This window comes from Chlorocebus sabaeus, chromosome 1 (genome assembly GCF_047675955.1).
Source record: "Chlorocebus sabaeus isolate Y175 chromosome 1, mChlSab1.0.hap1, whole genome shotgun sequence".
NCBI lineage: Eukaryota > Metazoa > Chordata > Mammalia > Primates > Cercopithecidae > Chlorocebus > Chlorocebus sabaeus.
In genome coordinates, this window is record NC_132904.1 from 91,720,336 (window position 1) to 91,738,846 (window position 18,511).

At 46.3% G+C, this 18,511-nt stretch overlaps 1 long non-coding RNA gene across 2 annotated transcripts in view; it reads left to right on the plus strand.

Annotated features, from left to right (window-relative positions):
* Positions 1 to 5,462: 5,462 nt before the first annotated feature.
* Positions 5,463 to 18,511, plus strand: part of LOC140712731 (uncharacterized) — a 69,234-nt gene continuing 56,185 nt past the window's right edge. The window contains exons 1-2 of one of the 2 annotated variants that reach the window (XR_012094447.1): positions 5,463 to 8,372; positions 15,334 to 15,513. This is a non-coding gene — a long non-coding RNA (uncharacterized lncRNA). Of the gene's footprint in view, positions 8,373 to 8,600; positions 8,695 to 15,333; positions 15,514 to 18,511 lie in introns of those variants that run through there. The other variant, XR_012094446.1, reaches the window with a different exon arrangement.

Here is an 18,511-nt window from a genome sequence, read left to right on the forward strand (position 1 = left end):
TCATGTGTGTGGACCATGGTATGATCTGTCTTCACCACTAAACTGGAAAATGAAGATGATGATGATGGAAATTTTCCTGTGGATATGAGATGGGTGGGGACACAGATGGAGCCCTTTTGGACCAAGGACATGGAAGCAAGAATGAAGGCCTGTCCTTCCACAGGCATTCTTGCCATGACTCCATGGATTCATCTCTCCTTAGGAATGCTGTCATTATTCCCAAGATCCTTCTCATCCTAGGAGTGATAGCAAAACTCCTCAGACCTGTCTGCCCTGAAGAGGGTCCACTATGAACCTCCAGACCTATCAATCTAGGAGGGCTATTGACTCCTTAGAAGCAGTGCAAAGTAGGAGAGCACATCAATACTCTCCAGGTACATCTCTTGCTGGAGAAATAACCATGACTTCCCAGATCCATTGCCCCACTCTGTCCCTCAGGAAGACCTATCTTAACTCTACAGTGGAGACATCTCCATCCAGCAAGACCTTCCATGATTTTCCAGGTTGGCTTCCAATATCTATCACTTTCTGCCCAGAACCAAAATGAGCGAGATATGAAAAAGAGCCTCCAGTAAGTCTTTTCCTCATTGGAAGAGCCCAGGAACCTTTCATTTATTCCAAAAAGCAGCAAATATTAATATAATTCAGACCTCTCTCCACCACAAAAAAAAAAAAAAAAAAAAAAAGCAAACAAAATCCCATTCTGAAAATAAGAAGTAGCATGCCTTCAGAGGCTCTTTCCCCAGCCGTAGCAAACTTCAGATAAGCTCCTTATCTGCAAGTCACACTCTGGATCTCCTTACCACCAGAGTGAGCACAGGAAGTCCTCTGACTCAGATCCATCTCTCTGTGGAATAGACCTTGGCCAAGAAACTCTGATTCTGGAAACAGGGAGCAACTCTTCTGATTCCAATCTGATCCCGCTCCAGATGGGTCAAGTTCCTGCAAATAAGGCTGAGTACTTGCTTTCTTGGGCCCAAACTGACATGCAGTGGAAACCTTAGGAGCTTAGGTGAGCCAAAGAAACCACAGAGTTTGAAGTTGAATTCCAAATGCCAAAACCATATTTTAGTAACTTTAAACTGGATTATTTAGACCAAAGGAGAAATGCAGAGAAGATGAGGAGTCCTCCCAGTGGGGAAAGGGGCTGGCCCGGAGTCAGTCAGAATAAGAGTGTGGAGGTGCCAAAGCCCCTAGACAGCTATGTGGATGAACACTTGGACTGAATGCTCAGGGGACAGGAGAGAAGAATCCCATGGCCAAATTGATTGAGAAGAATAAGCCTAAGGAGATCAGAGATAAGAAAGTGAGGACTCACTACAGTGGTCTTGCACCTCCCTCCAATGGATTCAATGTCTGGCTGGGACACCACAAGGATGGAGGGAACAGATCCAGTGTGTTTGACTGAAGGCAATTTGCAGGCATGCAAGCAAGAAGCTAGTCACTGTTATGAAGGTACGAGCATGGGGGATGGACCTTCAGTTGCTACATCTATCTTGGCTAACAACCAGGGCTTACCCAGATCAGTAGCAGCTCATTGGGCACCAACTTTGGTCCTAGGAGAATTTGGGGCTGGAAATTCTAATTAGCGACACCCTGAACTTCTCAGCTATTCTAATATAGAAGAAACACTGATTTTTCAGTACCCTGAGGACACCTAGAGTTTATTCTGCTTAGAGTTTTTCTCTATTTTACTGTTCTTTCTGTAGCTGAACATATCCATATTTATTAGAAAAAGTACAAAGCCCCTTAATTTGTACTTCTAGCATTAACAAGGGGGTAGAGGCAAGACCAGAACTGGGGAGTGTTCTCTTTCTTAGACAGCAATCAGCAGCACAGACAGCATGTCTGGCAGTTGGCTGTAAAGACCACTGACATCAACAAAATCCCACATTTTATGAGCAATAACTTGGGTTCAAAAATGCAAGTTTAGAACACGAAGGTGAGTTACATAACACATACTCAAGGAAAAAAGCAAACAAAATAGGTCAAAGATAAACCAAAAGGAATACATCCCAGCCAATGCCGGACAAGGTGGAGATGAAGAAGAATCTCTTTAGGCTATACAATGACTAAACAGAGAAATTTGGAGGGGAATGGCAGAATCTCCTCTTCTTCCAGATTGACTGTTTAGAGGTTGATAGGGGCACCGTGCCCTGCCATTGCTTCATTTCTGCTTAGGAACAGTATTAAAAGTTCCTGGACAGGTGCCAAAAGTACAACTGACATGCAATGAGTCTCACAAGACCATCACCTTCGGGGTGTTGAGCAGAGAGGCTGACCAGGCAAGTTTCAAACACACTGGAACAGTTTCTCTCCAGTTCCACTTTAAGAGGGTGGCACCGCCACCAGACCTCCTGGCGTGAAGAGGCTCCACTCCTACTGAGAAATAGGTTTCCTCCTTAGCCATCACTGCTCTAAATTTTTGCCGCCACCCTCACATGTGATCCTACACCCTCAGAGCCCTGAGCTATTCTTACTCTGTTGTGTCTGCAGCTCTCTGGTTCTAATCCCAGCACCAGGAATCCACCACCAACTTCCGGGGTCTACTACCAATTTCTAGTGTTTGCACTTCATTGCTGATTTTAACACCCAGGCCCAGAAGCTCACCCTCCAACCATTGCAATTTGCCCCCAGGTCCCAGGGGTCCAACAGCTTCTGGATTCACCCCAGTCTCTTAGGTTGCACCCAATGACCCAAGAGTACACACTGATTCTCAACTCCCCATTCCTCCTCTTTTCCCAAATGAAAGCTCTACCCTTTTACCCCTCGAGCTTTATTTTTTCTTCTAATTTCCCATCTTTTTCTCCATAGGGAAGTTTTGGTGATTCTGTATAGGGGCCTGTACTGACCCCAGAGTTGATTAAATAGATTCTGCCCCCCACCCTATGATACGAATACACTGTCGCAACAAAAACTACACTAAGCTGCTAAATGAAAGAGCCCTGTACTCTACTGTTTTGTCTAAACTACAGTTACAGCCCTGCAGAGAAACAGTAATACAAACAAGTAATATGTTTCAAATAAGAAAGAGGAGAAGAAGGAGGAGAAGTGATTATAGGGAAACTGAGCAATGAAGCAAACTTTTGTCTATCCATGCAAATTCTCCTGCTCCCAGTACCTTGTGAGTTGTACATGATGCTCCTCAGCAGGTTAGGCTAAGAATAAAGGGCCCAATTCAGATGACTCCTCTGCTCTGGTGAGTCACCTCCTCTGTTTCTTAAAAGGAGAAATCCAGAGCTTTCTCTGATGTGATGCCAAACTTAGTTTATTTTTTAAAATTGAAACTCTAGCCCTTATATTTGTGTGAAACCCATGGTTTGTGAAATATTTTTTTAAATAATTTTAAGAAGCCATAAAACATGGCTGCATTTGGGAAACTATGACAGGTCATAACTGTAGCAGCTGCCAACTACTTGGCTGTAATGGACTTGAACTCTTCAGCATTTGTTTGTTTGTTTGTTAACTGATTTTACTTGCCTATTAAACCCTTAGCCTATTAAACACTTAGTGTTGCTCATGAAGCTTGAGAAAGCAGCTTACACTGCTAATTTTCCCTGATGTAGTTGTTTGAAAGAAGCTTGAATTAAAGGAATCTCCGGCATTTTTCTGAACCCACACAAAATGAGATGCATTTGTTTGGTGGCTGTTTTCTTCTCTCTCTCTCTGTTTTGTTTTGTTTTATTTTGGTGGCTGTAGGAGCTGGGGCCTCAATGATGAACAAGATCCAGGCATTGGCCTTAAAGAGCCCACAGGCTGGTGTTCAAGAGCCAGGTAAACCCCTCCTTCCTTGACAAGGGTCAGCTTTGAACAGAGATGGGTAAGTGGATGTGTAAACTGCCAACTTTGGGATATGGAGCAAGAAGGCAAAGAGCTGGAGAACTGCCACTCAGAATACAAGTTGATGCACAGAAAATGTATCAGCAGGATCCAGAGCACCAGGAAGCTGAATCAGCAGAGCTGATTAACAGTGAGAATTAACAGTGAGATGACTCACCCCATTCCATGCAGGGGAAATGCATCCCTCTTCTTCGTATCCTTTCTCCCTGCACATATGACACTGGGCAGAAACTGTCCATGTGTTTGCTTCTGGCACTGGGCTGTGTCTTAGTTCTTTCTATCCCACTTCCTGACATTACCATCTACCACACTTTCTGGTGCAGAGCGGAGCTTAATAAATAATTGTTGTATTAAACAAGCATTCAAGAAGAAATGTCCTCACTAAGTGGGAGGTTGAACTAGAATAGCTCCCAAATTCTGTTCTACTTGGAGATTCTATGATTATATAGAGAGCCTGACATGGGATAGGTGCCCACTAAATATTGATTCAGATCATACCTGCTTAATTTTGCAGTTATTTGTGCCCATGTTTTATCTCCCCATATAATCAGCTTACTTTTTCTGCAACTGTATTAATCATTTACCAAGCACTTTAGTAATCACTTAGCATGCATTGTCTTACTTGATTTTCACATAACCCTAGGAGCTAGTGATTTAGTTTCTATTGCTGCATGACATCCACTCCATAACTTAATGGCTTAAAACAACCATTTATTATTATCTGTCTTCGTTTGTATACTAACTGGGCTCAGTATATTCCCATTCTTTTTGGGGTCCCAGATGTGGGCTAGTGCTGCAGTTGTCAGAAGGCCCAAAGGTGCTGGATGTCAGGAGGGCTCACTCGGCTGTCCGTTGATGCTTGCTGTTGGCTGGGACTGTTAGCCAGAGCACCTACACATGGCTTTTCCAAGTGCTCGGGCTTCTCACAGTATGGTGGCTGGGTTTGAAGAGGGAGCATCCCAAAAGACCCACACAGAATGACTTAGCTTGTATGACCTAGCCTTGGAAGTCCCAGACCGTCACTTTAGCCACATTCCAATGCTCAAGTAAGTCCCTGAGGCCAGCCCAGATGCAAAGGAAGTGGAATTAGATTTCATCTGTTGATGGAGGAATGGCAAGGTCATTTCTGAAGAGCAGCTGAGATGGAAAGTATTTTGTAGGCATTTATGGAAAATGCCATCTGCCACAGTAGTTACTATTAATATCTCTTTCTACACATGAGGAAATTTCACAATGACTTAGCTAAGTTATATGATTAACCTGCTTGTTCAAGATCAACCAGATCCAGATGCCTTCTAATTTGGTAACCATTATACTTCACTTAGGATAGTGTTCTAAAATTTTAATAAGGAAGGAGTCACCCCTTTCAAAATGCAGTGTTAGTATCAAGAATATGAAAATATAAATTCTCGTAAAATTTATAAAGTAGAAATATAAATTCTAGTAACACTTGGGATGCCAATAAATATTACTGAAAGAGGAGCTAAAGTCTGCTGCACTGCTTCAGTGGTCCAGGCACTCATACATTATATATAAACTCACTTAATCCTCACAGTTATCTTTTTCCCCCAGATGAAAGTGAACTTTAGAGGGATTAAATGCCTTGCCTCAAACCACATAACCACGTAGCGACAGAGCCAGGGTTTGAACACAGTCATGTCTCAGTCCACATTCCATGTGCTTTCCACTGAGCAACATGTTGTAGGTTGAGCTCCTCAGGAATCAGTCTCTGAGATGACAGTAGCATGCAGGAAGTTAACAAAAAAGTGCTCAGGGGGAACACATGTGGGGAAGGGGAAAATGCAGGATCAGGCAAAGGAGAAGGTGGGCTGTGATGCAAACAGTAATTCAGCAGGCCCCCAGAGAGCTCTGAAGCCAGGATAGCCCTTCAGAGTTGTCTTACCAGGGACGCAGAGTCTGCACTTTCATTTCCACCCCTTTCAACGTAGAAAGCAACATAGTAAATGGTTGCCGGATTAAGGCTGAAGTGTAAAGGGAGGGAGTATCACAGAGGGGAGAAAGCACTGACATGTAAGGGCAGCCAGTCTAGGCTCTCGACAAGAAGATTCTTTCCTGCAAAAGACTAGGATATTCAGGGCCCTCACTACTATACAATCCTCAAAAGGTGAAGCCAGGTCTCTTAGCCCAGACAAAGTGCTAAGACGAATGCTGCAAGTCCCTCTAGATAACCTGCCGGACGAATCTTCAGAGCAGGCTGGTACATTTTTAATGTCATTGAGTTCAGACATGGCCCCAAATTGAATCAACCTACAGTATTGAATTTTTTACTCTAGGATTCCAAATTGTGTGACCATATACCCAATGATGAGTTCCAAAAAGTAAATAATTCAGGAGCTAGTCACTCATGGAGGTCAGTGGTGGGAGACAGTTAACTAATCAGACGTTAACAGCTATTCATAATGATAGTCATCTTCAAAGGGTAGAGTCCAAAGTGGGTGAAATGAAATAAAGGAACCATACGTTCCCCAGATCCCATCCCTTATGTCTCTGCCTGATGCAGCCTCATCTCCAATCTCTATGAACAGGCAGAAGCAAAAGTAGGGAGAATTCAAAGTCAACCGGGAAGAGGAAAAAATGAGAAAACGTAAGGAGATGGGACTAATTTATTAAATACATGCTATGTCACTTAATTTGTATTACCACCCTATGGATTACTATAATCGTAAGCTTTTTGGAAGAGGAAATTGAGATGCCAAAGGACCACTTGAAATCCCATGGATGTGGGAAGAAATAGGAAAGAGAAGAAAAACAATGAAGGGAAGAGGGAAGGGGAAACTGAAATTGGGCACATTTATCAGGAAAGGGGGGCAATAATTTTTAAACTGTTGCCAAAGCACCCTGCAAGCTGCCAAAACACATGTTCCCTCCTGCTGCACCCAAACAGTGAGAAACCAAGTCCCAGGACTATAGTCCCTTAGTGACCTCACAGCCAGCATCCACTGCCCTGCGCCTTTAATGATCACACTCAAACCAGGACTGGCTCTAGCCTGTGTGGACCCCTATCGGTGCTGCCAACAGTTCATCAAGGGAAAATACCATTATTCATAGCACTCCTAAAGTTCTGCCCTTCTGCAGAACAGATGGGAGGGAAGAGTGCCTGGGTCCTGGCAGTGGGACTGAGACTCTGGCAGGAGCATTGAGGGAGGATTAACAAGTCAAAGTCTAAAAGAAAAGGACCATCCTGGGGGCACACCCAAGTGGCAGGCACTGTCCTCTCAGAACTGAACAAGGAGACAGGGGGCATATGAGGCCAGGTCCCCCAAAACAGTCTCACTGTGACCCTTGGTGCCACCAAGCAACCAAGGAGGTGGGGCAGGTAAAGAGGGACATGGATGATGGATGGAGTGGGAAGATGTTATTTACTGAGGAAGGTAGAACTAGAGTCAAGCAAATGCCAGCCAGCCTTTTGGAGGGTTTGGGTGGATAAGGGACAATGCCAAAAACAGCATTAATTTTCAATCCTGGGTGGTGGAAAGACTATGTATGTATGTATGTATGTATGTATGTATGTATGTGTAATTTCTCTATGTCAGACATTGCTGGGTTTGTGCCCCCTCTATAATCTACTGATTGTGGGACTTCACGCGAGGTACAAAACATAAGTGACCTAATAAGCCCTCTCAATAGGGCTTCAGGGAGGAGCCAAGGCTGGCACATAGTCAGAGGGCAGGAAAAGTTCCACTCCCTCCGTGTGATTAGGAGGGCTGCTTTGTTTTCTTCCCAGGCAGAGACCTCAAAGAAGAGTGTGACTTGTGGCTATCATTGGAATGCTCTAACGGGAGGGAGCCCTAAGCTAAGGGGAGGGGCTGGATCAGCCCCGGGAGGGCGAGCGACAAAGGGGCATTGTTTCCCGGGAGGGCAGGCTGGGGCAAGGCTGACTTCACTGCCGGCCTGGGTGTGGGCAGGTTTGCTCCTGGCAGGAGAAGACCTCCATCCCGGCCCACAATAGCCAACCCAAAACAGTTCTGTCAAAGTTAAAAGACGCAGGAAAATGCCAGCGACCGTTTATTTTCTCCTGGGGTAGGTGGGGGAGAAAGCAGCTCCTTTTTCTGGGCTGGATGGAGTCTCAGGGAGGGGGCCAGGTGACAGCATCGCCCTTTCCTCTCCGGCTATTGCGCACCTTCTGGAGCCTCGCTCAGCCTGCTCCCTCCGGCGCAACACGCCAATGCTGCTACCCACAACGCACAGACCAGAAACCAGGATAGACAGAAGCCTAGGATGGCCTGGCACCGAGCAGGCCCAGCGCAAACGCAAGGTCTCTTCCTCTCCTCTCGGTAACCCCACGCCCAGTCCTGGGAGAGGGAGTGGATGCTTATTTCCGAAAGCTGGCAGTCCTGCAGTGGCAACTGGAAAAATATATATACTTGTGTGTGTGTGTGTGTGTGTGTGTGTGCGCGCGCGCCCGCGCGCACAGTGCATATCGTGCCCAGCTACAAGGAAACCTGGCGGCTCCTCTGACAAACAACTTTGAGTCCCGGCAGGGCGGAGGTGGAGAGAGATTCTCCGCTTGGGTAAGGGCGGTTGGATGGCCGAGTACTCTGTGTTGGGGCTGTTGTCCTTCTCCGGAGTCCCGGGAGTGCCTTGGTGTCCCTTCCCAGGGCTCGGGCTCCTTTGAGAGAATCAAGAGGAAGGTGTTTTTCACTAGGACTCGCGGCGGGCCCCACCTGCCTCCCGTGGCCTGCCGGGAGCTATTACAGCAGGGTCGGCCCGTCGGACGACGGCGGCTCCAATCTGGGGTCCCGCCGGCGCGGACTCTCAGCGCTCTCCCGATACCCGCTGGCCTCTCACATCTTTGGTGGCACTCGCCGCTACGGGGAGGGTGAGATCAAAGAGGTAAACCTAGGCCTGGAGGGACGGCCAGGGCTCCTTCCCGCGGGCCAGCCTCTCGTCCTTCCTCACGGGAGGGGGCTCTTTCCCTTTCTCCGGATGCGGGCCTTTCAGAGTCAGCGACGCCTTAGACTCCTCCCAGAAAAATACACCCTCATCTACCCAATTCTGTCCTACCCTTTGGAGCTCCCGGACCCGCTGACCACTCGGTGAGGTCAGAGCCCACCCCCGGAAGGGCCGCTTGTCGGGGACGGGTTAGCCCTCTCCTGGCCTCCCCGGACCCGCGCGCTGGGAGGATCCCGGCAACGCCGGGCGCCTGCAGACCTTGAACTGCCTTACCCTGGTGACCTTCCCGGGAAAGGCTGGGCGGTGCTTCTACCCTGAGGGCCACTTGTTAATTTGCACGAGAAAGTGCTGCCGAGGGTCCACAAGTGCGAATCCGCCTGTGGAGCGCGTCCCCTCCCTGGGGGCAAGGCCTACGGGAGGCCAAAGGGGAGAAGTTGCCGGAAGACTGGGAAGTAAGGGCAGGGGCGTTGGAGGAATCGAAGGTGCAGTGACATCAGGCTCGCACACCCGACGGACTCCTCTCAAGGTGATCGGATACTTCCGAGAGCCCTACAGCCCTCCTGGACCTTTGCCCTCGCGTCTGGGATGCGCTTGGGCGCCCCCAGTCTGCAAAGCGTTCGTACCTCCAGTCGGGTGGCGTTTTCGCTGGGCTGCTGTGCGAACAGTCTCCGCGCTGCTCCACTGTGAGATATTTCACAGTTTCACCCGCAGAGGGCAATCTTATTCCAAGTTCCTGAGCGCCCTAGGCCTCTCTCTCCTCCCTGCCTAACTGGTGAGGTGGGACTTCGTCGTCCTCCAGGTTTACAGTCTTTTCCTCCCCATGGCTTCTCTTTCCTCCCGGTCTCAGGCACTGGGCATTTCCAGTCGATCCAGCAGGTCTGGCTTCTCTCACATATGCAGTAAGGGTTAGGGGAGAAGGTCCCAGCTCGTCTTGTCTCTAGCAGAGTGTGAACTGGCTCTGCTGACGAGGTGGCTGTCCTTTTATTCCTTCTCCTGAGAACTGTTTATATATTAAGGAGCTTCACAGCCTCCAGTATAAGGAAAGCAGATAGGAACTGATCGTATACGACTCTGTAAATGTTTTAGACTTTGGCCTTAATGGGAAAGAAATGGGGGGGCCATTCGTGGGTTTTTGAGCAGCAGATGGACATTGCTTTTCACAATGACCACGCCAGCTGCAGTTTGGAGAACAGACTGTAGGGGTCACTGCGCAAACTGGAGGCCGTGATCCAGGTGTGAACCAGGTGAAAGAGAGCTTGGGCCATGGAGTGGCGCTGGAGGTAGAGAGAAGCACTCAGACTCTGGGTTTATTTTTTGAAAGCAGGATAAAAGGCCGGGCGCGATGGCTCACACCTGTAATCCCAGCACTTTGGGAGGCCGAGGCAGGCGGAATCATAAGGTCAGGAGTTCGAGACCAGTCTGGCCAACATAGTGAAACCCCGTCTCTACTGAAAATACAAAAAAAAATTAGCCGGGTGTGGTGGTGTGCATCCGTAATCTCAGCTACTCAGGAGGCTGAGGCAAGAGAATTGTGTGAACCCAAGAGGCAGAGGTTGCAGTGAGCCAAGATTGCGCCATTGCACTCCAGCCGGGGTGACAGTGCAAGACACCAAGACGCTGTCTCAAATATATATATATATATGATTTTCTTTATGATTGTTTGTGGGGGTATGAGAAAAAGACAGGAATCAGGGATGACTCCAAGCAGCTGGAAAAACAGAGGTGCTGTTGGCTGAGATTGGAAGATGCTGGGGTAGAGGGGAAAGAGAGCTTAATGTTATATATTTTAGGCTTGAGGTGTTTATTAGAAAAACAAGTGGAGAAGTTGATTGGGCAGACACGCAGGTCTGGAGAGGGCTGGGCTGGAGATAGAAATATGGGTTGCCATGATACAGGCATGGGACTGAAAGCCATGAGCTTGGAGAGATCATTAGAGAGCGAGTAGAGACAGAGCAGGGCGAAGCCCTGAGATCCGGTTCCCCCAACGTGTACATGCAATCGGTTTCCTCTTCTCAACTACAGTTCCCATGGTCTTGTCTTGTTCACAGAACCTGCTCAAAGAGCATCTATTAAATGAAGGAACCCAACTTTCATCACGTATAAAACAAACATCATTATAATCCTACCTCATAAGGTTGTTGTCAGAAAAAGTTAAATACGGTAATGAAAGTGAAACTGCCTTCTGTTTAGTAGACGCCTTGTATATTTTTAAAGTGTAGGCTTCATTATCTCATTCTGTGCAGCTTGTATTACTTGATTGTATCTTCAGTTTCTGATGCATGCAAGGCAGACACTCTTGTTCTCAGTTTATTGACGAGGAAAGTAGGTTTGGTGAGACAAAATAAGTCCCTGAAGCTGCATATCTAATAGTAACACCAGTGGCTGACCTATTTGAGCACATCTGCGGCAGGCACTGTGTTAATGATTTTGCATGTGTTATCTGGCAACAACACAGCGAGGTGGGGATTATTATCTTCACTTGCACATGAGGAAACCGAAGCATAGAGAGGGTGGTTAACTTAGCCAAGGTCCCATAGTGAGTGGTTGGAAGAGCCTGGGTCATGAAGCAGACCTCCCCATCCTGGTTCAATGTTCTTTTTGCAGCCTGGTAACTCCACTTCTTCATCCCCCTACTAGACTTCTTCGAGGGCCAGGCCTCTCCACTCCTTCCCTTGACATTGGCAACATTCCTCTCGCCTTACGTTGCTCTCCTACAAAGCCTGCTTGCTGCAGGATACAAAAGTTCAGTCACGCCTTGGGAACTGTCTGCAGGTGAAAACATTTTGGCTTATTGCTCCCCTTTCTGGAAAGTCCTTTCCCTTCCTCTCTGCCTTATGAACTCCTGTGTGTTCTTCCAAACCCTGGTGAACTCCTATGTGGTTTTCCAAGTCCAATTACTATGTCACCTCTGTTGTGAAGCTTTCCCTGCTTGCACCCGACAAGAGGCATGACTTAGACCATGTGACACTTTGTTCATAGGTCTATCAAGACAAACTGACAATTTCCTGTGGGTTTGACTGGTGCCCCCGTAAGATTGTGATTTTTCTCTCAAAAAGGTTCTTATGTTTTCATATATTTTTATCCAACATGCTGTTTGCTTCATGAATACATACATGAATGACCCATTTACAATCACTATCAAAGCAAATTTATGGATTTCAAATACTCTTTTAGAGATGAGGAAATAGGCTAAGAGGAATGATTTGCCCAAAGTCACTCAACTGATTAAATATTGGAGCTTTGCCGGGTATGATTGTGCGCACTTATAATCCCAGCTACTCAGGAAGCTAAGGTGGGGGAGGTGGGGGGTGGGCGGCAGTGATCGCTTGCGCTCAAGAGTTAGAGGCCAGTCTGGCCAGCATAGTGAGACTCTGCCCCAAATAAATAAACATAAATAAATACATAAATATTGGAGCCTGAGCTCAAGAGAGGTAAGGAGATTTTGTCTGTGAACCCCAAGATTTCACACGCCTATTGCTTCCCTCTCTGGCATCCAGGGTCCGGGAACCCTCCTCCAAATGCTCCTGCAGGTGGCAACAGAGGCCAAGGAAAGGTGAAGCATTCTGGCAGGAGTTCCAGAGACAGATGAGAAGCTGAGCTCCCTGAGGGCAGGGGCAAGGTGACTTGAAGAAAGCCAGGTCAGAGGGAGCATTTTATGCATCCATCATTTGTAATCCAGAAAGAAAAGGTTTAGGCACTTTTAGTGTAAGAATTAGTCATACAATTGACATTGAAGAAAGGAAAAAGCAATTGAAATAAAAGGACAGTAAATAACAAACTATCTTACAGGAAAAGTTACACCATGTGCCACAAGACACCGAGCTAGAAAGTAGCAGGGGTAGGTTAGTATCGGGGTCCATCGCCTCATGTTATCTGCACAGGGGGTCTCTCTCTGATGTGTGGGCACAGAGAAACAAAGTCCAGGTATAGTGCATTAGGACCCAGAGGGTGTTTATGCATGGACTGATGGCCACCTGGAGGGTCAGAGTTTCTGGCTTATTGTGTCCCCAACTCTGTCCTAATACACATTTTTACCAATGGCTTGCTGAAAAAACAGAGGAAAGGTCAGTGAATTTGCCAAGGACAGGAAGCTCTGAGTGTTTGCAAGTGCCCATGTGGAGAACAGGGAACTGTACAAGTTTGAGCTGTGTGGGCCAAGAGGGAAATGGAACAAAGGGGCATTTTACCTTTGTGTTCAAAATAATTAGACAAGGACAGCATGGAAGAGACATGGCTTTAGTAATAGTGTATGTGGAAAAGAATGGGGCTGGGGCATTTATTATAACAACTGACATTTGTGCAGCATTTATAAGGCATCTTCAGTACTCCTCATGACACATTAGAAGCGGTAACGGGGAAACCAAGGCTGGGAGTATCTTGTGTAATTAAGCGGCAGTGCTGTAGTGTGAATTGTGTTTCTGTAACCCTGGGGTTACTTCTCTTCTTTTGTTCCCCATCTTTAATCAAGCTGCATGCTCTGTTCGTTCTTTTTTGTGAATGTCTCTCACCTCCAATCTAGTCATCCATCCCGTTAAAGGAATGGATTATCCATGTCTTTCTGAGACTATTGTACAACCTCCTCATTTAATCTCATTTCTCTCTCCCCATTCATTTTATATATGCCACATGAGCCAGATTACCAGATTTAGCAAAAAGCAAAAACAAAAAGCCAAGATACTCAGTTACATTGTTACATTTGAATTTTAAAAATGAATAATTTTTAAATGAATTTTAAAATGAATTTTAAATGAATTTTAAATGAATTTTAAAATGAATTTTAAAAATGAATAATTCCAGATAAACAACAAATAATTTTTAATATAAGTATGTATTAAAAATTATTTGTTGTTTATCTGAAATTCAAATTTGACTGTGCATTCTGTATTTTATCTGGCAACCCTGATAATCATGAAATACCATTTCCATCATTCCAAAAATATCCATTAGTTCTTTGTTACCTGAAGGACTGGGGCCTCAAACTCAAATTTTTACAGGTAGGTAACATACACATACGAATTAAGTGACTAGTTGGGTAAGTGGGGCCTGAAGCTAAATTCAAAATTGAAGAGCACGTGTTCCCTGACCCCAGACATTCCAATTCAGACTTTAAACACATATTATCAACTCCAATAAAAGCAAAAAGGAAACACACACACACACACTCTCACACTCACAGATCCATAGCCATCAGAGAGTCTGGCTTCCAATGTGAAACCTGGGCTCAACCAAACCACTTGGCCTGGAATTAGAGGTCCCTGATTGGGCTTTCTGCCCTTCACTCTCACCACTCTCCACCATGGGCCCTCCCATCTCTCCTCCACCAGCTCATCATGGATGGCCTCCCTCACCCATAGCCGTCTTCTTACCATGCCAGTCTCACAGGCCACTCAAGTCCACAGTGATCTTCCTCTTTCCATGGTCAATTTTGGCTCCTCTCTGTCCCAGGGACATCTTTAGTGGTCACATCATTTTTCTCTCCAACACCCGAAAGGGAATACAGGAAGTGACTTTGAGAGGCCCCTACCATATGCCAAGTCCTCAAAAAAGATCTTTGCTTATTTTTGTTCTCTCTCTCCTTAGTGAGATGGTGAAGTACTCAAGGGCAACAACCCTGTCTCATACGATTCCAAATGCTATATTGAGCTTTGCTATAACATCCATGCTCAATATATACTTTCTTACTGACAGGTCCAAGAGTGTACACACTCATGAACTCAGTGACCGCAGACTGGAAGTAAAATCACAAACCAGTGCTTCCCCCACCCCCACCTATCCTTCATTCACCTCCGTCACCTCCCAATTCTGGTTGCAAGCATTTTTCAAGTCTGAGGCTTTAGCCCAAATTTAAACTTTAGCTTAAATAACATCTGTTTTTTTTTTTTTTTTTCAGAGCTGATAAGAACTTACATTTGAAAGATGGTTCTTTTTTTGGCCTCAGTCCTGCTGGGTAGTTGTGCCTTATTAGAAAATTATCCATAGCACTTTCAAAGTCCTCCTCATGAGCATATTGAACTGAGCCAGACTTGGAGCTTTGAATGGAATGCCATTTAATCTTGGCAAAGCTCCACCTTTTGTTTCTAAGGAGGGATAAAGCCTAAGGAACATGGGTGACTTAGGGACCATTTGCACCCAGACCTGATCTGCTGGGGAAAGGTTCAGAATCCTGGAAATACACAAATTAGACACTGAGCGGGGAAAAAGAAAGAGACAAGCACTGGTCAGGCAACTTTCAGTTTTGCTAACGCCAAAGATTTTAAAAATATCATCCCCTTCTTATGATTCCTTGGCCTGCCTAGCTATGTTCTGGCTGAGATATGCTGAGCTGGGCTGGGCTGCCGGCTCCGGGACTGGTTTGTAGCCAGCTGTGCCTTCAAAGAGCTCTCTTTTCAAGACTTCCTCCAACTCCAGATTCCACAACTGCCTCCAGGAGCTGCTGGGCCAGGGAGGGCCCTTCTGGAAGCCCGGTTGCCTTTTGAATTCTGTTTTTACTCTTTTTTTTTTCTTTATAAACAGATTCTCTTCATTTCAATGGGAAAAAAAAGGTGTCACGACAGATCCATGTCTCTATTTTACCCTTAGGCCTCAAACTTCTTCATGGGAAAAAATGGCTTCTCCTTTTTTAATTGAATGAACTGGAAGAAGTTCAGTGTTATTCATCAACTTCAAAGAGACTATACGAGGCCCCTTGGCCAGGACTACAGAGCAGTATTTTTTAATCAGAAATTATGGCCAAAAAGAAGAGGAGACCAGAACACATGGGTAAATATTACTGAATTAGTGGTTTTCCTTCAATAGTTTAGTTTTGGTGTGTGAGAGGAAGAAAGTTGCAAGAGCTTATGTGCCAGGTACTGTGCTATGATCTGAAGATGCAGAAATGAAGAAAATTCAATCCCTGGCTCTCCCACCTGATGGGGGAAGTGAACTTCGCACCCTGTGGATAAGGAATAAGGAGTACACAGTGTAGCACTGTGGTTAGAAGCACCAGCTCTGTCATCACAGGGCTTAGCTTGTTCCCTGGCTCTGCTGTGGGCTGTGTGGCATTGGGCAAGTTACTTAACTTCTCTGTGCATTATGTTTTGCATCCTAAAAATGGGGTGAGTGATAAAATCTATGTTATATGGTTCCTGTGGGGATTTAGTGAGTTAAAATAGTTAAAGTACTTAAGCTCAGTGCATACTTTGAGTGTTTATTACTATCATCGAGAAGATGTAGAGGAAGTATATGGGCATAGAGAGCAAGGTGCAGCTGACTGCTGGGATGAGGCAGCGGATGCTTCAAAGAGGAGGTGACATTTACTTTGCACTCTGAAAGATGAGTGGGATTTCAGTTGACAAGGGTGGTGTGAAGGAACCCAGGCAGTGGGAAGCGTGGTCGGTAAGAGAGAAGGTGATGGCTCGAAGGAGTAGCAGAGACGTCAGTGTGGCTACAGCCTGGGACTCTCATGTGGCTTGGGGGAAGGGAGTAAAATCATAGGCTGAGTCTGGAAAGGTGAGTTCAGGCTAGACCAGGAAAGGCTTTAAACTCCGTGTCATTAATTCATTCATATAAATCTATGATCCCCATAAAGATGAAGAAGGAAGGCATTAAAAAGTTATGTAATTTTCCGGGTGTGGTGGCCCACGCCTGTAATCCCAGCACTTTGGGAGGCAGAAGCTGGCGGATCACTCGGGGTCAGGAGTTTGAGACCAGCCTGGACAACATGGAGAAACCCTGTCTCTACTGAAAATACAAAAATTAGCCAGATGTGGTGGTGGGCGCCTGTAATCCCAGCTACTTGGGAGGCTGAGGCACGAGAATCGCTTGAACTCGGGAGAGGTTGCAGTGAGCCGGGATTGTGCCACTGCACTCCTGCCTGGGCGACAAAGCAAGACTCTGTCTCAACATCATTGAACTAGTAGGGGGCAGAGCTGGAAGTTGAGCCGGGTGTGTCTGACTCCAGAGCCCCGCACCTTGGCTTTGTGCTTTCTCACAATGCCTATGGCTGCTGCTTTAAAACAGCACTTTCCATTTGCCTTGTTAAATGAGATTGTATATGAATTATACTGCACTGTTTATTTTTAGAGAAATAAAAGAACCTAATAAAGGAATCTGACACGGACCTTGGGTGAATAAATATGCCCTTAGGCTGGAGTGTATTTCAGAAAGCCTGGATAGGGAACTTGTGCAGTATCCCCAAGGCTCAGGCCCTGAGAAGGCATGGCCACCTTATACCCTGGTTCCTTTAGCACAAAATCCCCATGATAACCTCAGTTCGCATTTCTTTGAAATCTGCTTGGCAGAGCTGTGCGATACCTGAAACTCTCTGGGTCATTTTGCTTTGATCAAGGGCTTTGCTGTTATAGGGGCAGTCTCAGATCAGGTGGTGGAGGTCACCAGGCCTTGGAGAAAAGCCCAAACATCTTCCAATGGGACCAGGCCCTGTGATAGCATCTTTCCAACCCATTAATGGTCAGCTGGGCTTTTTTGTCCTGGGTCCATTCTGAAGGGCCTCACTCCCTTCTTTTCAGAGACACTCACTGCTCAAGGACACTTAGTCTTTAGGTCCCTGGCACCTCCTGGGAAGTAACTGGGGAGAAAAGAACAGGGCTACAGTGGGAAAGCAGACAACAGGTGCCAGACAATTTCCCTTCTCCAAACACTTCCCTGGGGACAGTTGCCACCCATAAGCATCCTAATGCAGATCCACGAAGAGCTCTTTCCTACCACACAATTCCCTTTTTTTTTCTTTTTTAGGATGGAGTCTTGTTCTGTCACCCAGGCTGGAGTACGGTGGCGCAATCTTGGCTCACTGCAACCTCCGCCTCCCAGGTTCCAGAGATTCTCCTGCCTCAGCCTCCCGAGTAGCTTGGAATACAGGCGTGCATCACCACGCCCGGCTAATTTTTGTGTTTTTAGTAGAGATGGGGTTTCACCATGTTGGTCAGGCTGGTCTCAAACTCCTGACCTCAGGTGATCTGCCCACCTCGGCCTCCCAAAGTGCTGGGATTACAGGCATGAGCCACTGTGCCTAGCCCACAATTCACTTTTATTCTGTTTCCCTTTATAATGCTGACTACAATTTGTAGTTTTATAATTTTGTGGTTTTCTTGCTTACTATCCACCTTCTCACTCCCCTGTGAGCTCCATATGGCAGGGGTCACATCCATTTTATTTCCTGTTGTAGCCAGCATTGAGGACCGGGGTGGCACATGGCCTTTTTTCCTGCATCTCTGACAGTTCCTCTTCTCTCTCCTTCATCCCCTCTAGTGCATACTCCTCTTCCTGGCCTTTAAGCGTTGGAGTTCCTCAAGGCTCTTAGGTTGCCTTTATCTCTCGCTTTTTCCTAAATGCTCGCCCAGGTATAAAGCTTCAATTAGTCTACCTGACATCTTTGTATATCTCAAAGGCAGCTCAGATTCCCAAGTTAGCAAGGCAATGCACATGATTTTTTTCCTAGAACTTGGCCCCTTCCCCGTGTTCTCTGAGTAAATGGCTCCATCAGGCACCAGTATGGGCAAGACGGAAACCAAGAAGTCATCCTGATGCCTCCTTATTGTTTACCCTCCCCGCAAGCCAATCACTTAGACTTGTTGATTTTTACCTATTGCTCGAATCCACCTACCGCTCCCCATCTCTGCAGTTCGTGCTGTCGTCTTCACTGCCCGCTCTTTTCACCTGACTAGCTTATTAATGAGTCTTCCTGCTTCTGTTCTTGTTCCCCTCCATTATTTATGCTCCAGCCAGAGCATCCTTGAAATGCAAATCTGCTCATTTCACC